This window comes from Galeopterus variegatus, unplaced genomic scaffold, assembly GCF_000696425.1.
Source record: "Galeopterus variegatus unplaced genomic scaffold, G_variegatus-3.0.2 Scaffold446, whole genome shotgun sequence".
In the NCBI taxonomy this organism is placed as follows: Eukaryota; Metazoa; Chordata; class Mammalia; order Dermoptera; family Cynocephalidae; genus Galeopterus; species Galeopterus variegatus.
This window is the reverse complement of record NW_007726557.1, coordinates 290,546-296,119: the sequence shown is the minus strand read 5'-3', so window position 1 is coordinate 296,119 and position 5,574 is coordinate 290,546.

Genomic DNA, 5,574 nt, shown 5'->3' with positions numbered 1-5,574 from the left:
CGCCGGCCACACCCGGGCGGGCTCTAAAAGGCCCCGGTGCGAGTGGCCGGCCGCTGCGCTCGCCCCGGGCGGGCTCCTCCGGCCTTCCCGGCTTGGGCTATCGCAAGAGGGATTTTCTGGGGAGTCTCCCTTGGGGGCACTTTCTGGAAACTACCCTCCTGGCTGGGGAATTACAGCCTGCAGCGGACCTGATGCACCGTGCCTGAGTCAGGGTGGAATATGTATTTGTGCAGGTCAGAAAAAAAATAGGTCTATTGAATGACTTTTTAAATTTCATCAAGTACCAACTGTCCCGGTTAACAAAGGCGGTGGCCTTGCTTGTGGCCACCTCTCTGCTGCCAGACTCCAGGAGCGGGCTTTGCCGCAGGCCCAGTCCACTCCGTGAGAACAATTTATTTTGGGTCTATAAATGCTGAAGGTAACCAGGCCAAGGACTCAAATCCCCCCAGAAGGGGGAGGGGAAGACGTCTGTCTCATGCCTTCCTAGCCCCCCTTTCTCCCCAGGGGCAGCCTAGGGAGGCGGCCTGTAGCCTTGCCCATCAGGGACAGTGGGGAGAAAAGTCCCAGGGGCTGGAGGGCAGGCTGGTGGAGCAGTTCTGTTGCAGGGGCTGGGGCGGGCTTGTGGGGCAGGCTGACCCCAGAGAGCTGGCTCTGGGATGTGAGCGGGGAGCTCAGGGACACAGCAGGACAGAAGCGTCAGGTGCGGGACCCTGCGGGATGAGCTGCAAGTCCAGATGGGCAGTGCCCTGCCCTCTGGAGCCCTCTGCTGGGGCAGAGGTGCTGTGGGGAGGTCAGGAGCCAAGGTTTTGAGTACCGGGACATGAGGGGATCCAGAGTAGAAGCTGGCCTCGAGGTTCCTGCCCACCCCAGGATGGGTGAGAAGGGGCAGCATGCTGCTGTCCTGTGTTGCAGGGCCCTGCCCTCCAGGCTATCTGGGCTCTGCAACTGATGCTCAGAGGGACTTGGGTGGATGTGGGGGGTTGGGGGTGGGAGTATGGCTACCCTGACCTGGACCCTGCCTTGTCCACTGTCCTGTAGGTTCTGCTCCAGGCCCTGCTTGTGGCTGCAAACCTGCTGGGGCCAGCCCGTTTAATCAGAGTAGACCCTGACACCGGGCCTGCATCCCTTTCCCAGGGCTAGAGAGAGACTGGACCCTCCCCTGGCCTTCCTGCCAGTGTTGAGACCAGGCCCAGGGATGTTTGTGCCCTGAAGGCCCCCTGCCCAGACAAACCCTGACAGTCCCATGTGTAAGCACACCCAAACATAGAAAGACTGAGGCGGCCCTGCAGCCCCGCACTCACCCTGCACTTCCTCTGCAGCCAGGCTGGCTCTGGCAGGGATGGAGGCAGGTGTCCTTGCAGGGAGGACCTGAAACCAGGCTCCGCTTTGGGGAATGTGCCTGGAAGGGCCACATAAACCACCCCTCCTTAGCTTTTGCCCAGGCATTTGTCCCCAAGCAGGGCAGTTTCGGCCACTAAGCCCTCCCCACCCTATCCCTGCTGGTCTGATCTGGGCTGCTCTCCTTCCTGGGTCTGGGCTCCCGTCATCAAAGGGTCTTTTCTCATGGGCAGACTCCTGCAAGGAAAATTGATTACTCCTTATTCTGGCAGACCCCCAAAGTGCTTCCCTGGTCCCCCTCTGGCCTTTAGATCCCGAGCACAGATTCCCAGAGAACCTGCCCTCTCCCCCCAGCAGGACAGGCTGCCGGTGGGGAAGGAGCCCGACTGCGGGGAGGGCTGCCTAGCACTGCTCTATTGATGCCAGCCTTGGATGAGGAGGGGACAGTGACCAGGCTGGAAGGGGCAGGACAACGGTGAGTGGAGGGGGACTGGGAGGCTCCCTGCTCAGTCCTGGGGGTACAGCTCCCCACCTTCCTCCATCCTCTTTAGTAGAAATAACAATCACACTGTCACTAATGACAGGGCCGGGAGAAGCCTGGCAATGGGATGCTTCTGCCCTTCATGAAAATCAGTTTAATTTAACCCAGATGGGTCTCCTTGTTGATAACCTCATACAACGAGCACCCTGAATTATACTTTCCGTGTGAACACACTGGGTTATATTTAGCCACAAATTACGACTCTGTGTTTAACAAGCACCTTTACTGAGCGGGAAGGGGACTGTGCAGCCTCCTGACCCGGTTGGACGAAACCAGCAACCACAAAAATTAAACCTCACTCCTAGGAGGGAGGCGGCTGGGAGAGCTGTTTAGCTGACTTCAAAGTCTTCCTCCCCTGCTGCTCTGGTTGCTTTTTAAAACTTACAGCCATGTCCTGAAGTCCGTCTTGGAGACTGCCTGTGGTCCACAGGTACAATCTGTGCCTCCCCCAGGAGTCCCCGTGGCTCTGGGTGTGCCCAGCTGCAGCTGGGGCCCTCCTGGGAAATGCCCTGGGACAGATGCAGCCCAGTGCATGGGCCACAGCAGCCACTGGGGAGGTGTGTGACCGGAGGACTCTCCCAGCCTGTCCTGGCCCCTGACAGTCTTTACTCCTCCGTCGCAGCTTCCCACCCCCACCCTTACCTCCTGGGCCGAAGCCAAACCCCGCCGGTCAGGGAGGGGCAGGCACTGGGAATGAGGGTGTGGGGCACTCTCCCGCAGAGTAGACCCCTCCACTGCCACCTTGCTCAGGCCCCTTCCCTTTCCTTGGGGATCTGGGGCATCTTCACCCTCCTCTGCCCTCTAAAACAGGTCTACCCCAACAAAGAGTATGCCCCCAAACATAGAAGAGGCTGCCCCCCACTCCAAAGCATAAATCCCAGGGGCTTCCCAATCCCACCCACGGCTACGGGCTTCTGAGGCCTGGGCTGGGCTTTCTTGGGCCACGTTCTGACCCTTCCCCACACCCGTGCCCCTCAGTGCACCAGCCAAAGGCCCCGATGAAAAGAGCCCACTCCCCCAAATCTGGTGGCAGAGGCCCTCCTTCAGGAGGATGGGGTGGGGGGCCCAAGACCTGCTTCCCGGATGGAGGCAGCCAGGCTCCACCAGCCCGGGCATTTCCTGGGAATTGTGTTTGATTTTTTTTTTTTTTTACCCCTCTTATTTGTGAGGAAGGAGGCAATATGCTAATCCCCTGAGCTGTCCTTTGAAACACTGATTCTGAGGTGGGGGTGGGGTCCTGCTGCCCTCCTGCTGGGGGAGGGTTCTAGGTGCTGTGAACCATCTCAGCCCCCACCCAGGCCCCAGCCCCTCCTGCTGGAGTCTGGGTCCAACCTGTGTGTGCTCTACACGCTGAGCAAGTAAAGACAGTGTACGCCCACCCCCACCCCCACCCGCCACTCCAGACACCAGCCTGACTGCACCCTGGCCCCAGCCTCAGGACCTGTCCCCCTGCGCCTCTGGTGGGAAGAATTAAGAGTCAATTTTTGTCGTCAAGAAATTGTTTCTAATTTGCCCTTTGACTAATGGCCCAGGGAACAATGGAGAGACACCCAACACACAATTACTCAGGCGAGTGCAGCTCTGCTGCTCTCTGGCCCAAGCAGGCATTTATTTGGAACAGCAACTAATTCACAATTTTATGTAACTAGCCTGACACACCCCACCCTCCTGTATTAAAAAATGACTATTTGGTTATTTGAGACAGAGGGAGATCTCCGTCATTTGGGAGCTGGGAGACCTAGATCTGCTGCCACTCTCGGGAGCATAGGGGGTGGGAGGGGAGTGCTGTAGGGGACTTGAGGGCCAGGATAGGTTGGAGTGACAGAAACCTCCAGGCTGTAGAGCAAAGGAGTGCTTCTGCCCGTGTGCTGTGCACACATATTGGTGTGATACGGTGTCTGCATGTGTGAGGGGACTTGAGGGCCAGGATAGGTTGGAGTGACAGAAACCTCCAGGCTGTAGAGCGAAGGAGTGCTTCTGCCCGTGTGCTGTGCACACATATTGGTGTGATACGGTGTCTGCATGTGTGTTTTGTGCACATGTGCATGTGGGAGGGAGGCAGACGTGCTGGGAGAGGCTCACGTGTGTCTGCGAGTGATGAGGGTTTGTGTACATGTACACATGGGTGACGTATGAGCACCATGAATGTATGCATGTAAACGTGCGCACATACTTGAGACCATAGGAGTGTTTGTGTGTGGGCACGAGTCTGGCATGCATTTAAGTGTGCTGTGCAAGTGAGCATGCCCAGGTGACAGTGCACCACTGGCTCTGGGGGGTGTCCCTTTATTTTCTCCCCAGGCCAAAGGGCACAGCTGAACGGTGTCTGCCAAGCTTGTGAAAGCGATTTGTGTGCTGGCTGCAGGTTCAAGGATGCCCCCAGTACTTTTCAGGCCCAGCAGGCCAAGCCCCACTGGGAGCCCACTCATCCGTAAAGCTGCAGGCATCTGCAGGGACCTGGACCCTCTAGCGTCAGGACTGACCTCGGGTTTATTATCCTCTCTCCTCTTCTCTCTGCCCCCTCCCTGGTCCTCTTCCCGGTCGGAGGCGAGTCTGCAGGTCCCCACACCATGATCCTCTAAAATTAAAAACATTTGTTAGCTCTGGACAGCACGAAGAGTATAAAAGGAAACCAGGGAGGTTTCCTCCGAGCTGATAGCGAGCCCAGCCAAACATGCCCCGGCCCACCGGAGCCTCTGGGCAGCGGCCCGAGTCTTCGAGGGGGAACACGGGAGCTTATTTTGGTACCGCGGGAGCTGCCGAGCGGCCAGGCGCCCGCGCTGGGCAGCTGCCAGCCCTCGTCGCATCCAGCAGGCGCGTCTGCAGCTATTTGCTGTAACAACTGTTTTGAAACAGTACTGAGAAAAAAAAAAAAAAAAAAAAAAAAAAAAAGCTACTAGATTTGTTTTAACTAAACTCCGGAAAAGGAGGTAGAGATGGGGGAAGGCGGGCGGGAGAAGGACAGAGAGCTGCCCGCGGCCCAGGGACCAGCACTCGGGGGTTCTGCAGGCAGTCCTCACCCCGTAAGCTAGGGATCTGGCGACGCTGCGCCTCAAGGATCTAAACCAGCTTGCGGCGGGAGGGAAGGAGGCCCCACGCCCGCGTGCTGTTCTCTGTCCCCATCTCCCCGGCAGCCGGCATTCCTCGGACTGCGGCTGGACCCCAACGACAATCTTCCGGGGGCACGGCTTGGGGGCCCCAAGGACCTTTCCTGCGGTCCCACTCCACGCGCACTCTGGAGGGCAGTGGGGGCTCGGGGAGGCTGGAGGCGCCCGCCCCTCCCCCACCGGGCGGCCGGAGGCGGAGCCTGCCCGGACCCCTCGCTCCCGTAGCTCGGAGCAACTCCGGTGACACCACCCGTCGCCAAGGTGTTCTCTCCGCTGTATCTCAGATTTTTTTCATATACATGTGTATTTTACTTAAACTGGGGCTTCAAAAGTTAAACTAGAAAATCAAAGGGTGGGGAGAGGGTCCTGGACCAGAAGACAAGCTCCCGGGGAAAGTCAGCAGCGGGGACTCGGCTTCCAAACCCCAGTGGGGCGCGCGCTCTGCGACGGCCGCCCTGCGCAGACCCGGGGCCTCGGGCGCACCCGGCCGGCCCCCGAGCAGGGAGACGGCGGGGGCTGGGCGCGCTCGGGAGTCGCTCCCACCCCGTGCCGTCCCCGCGGCCCAACCCTACGCGGGGTCCGGGTGCC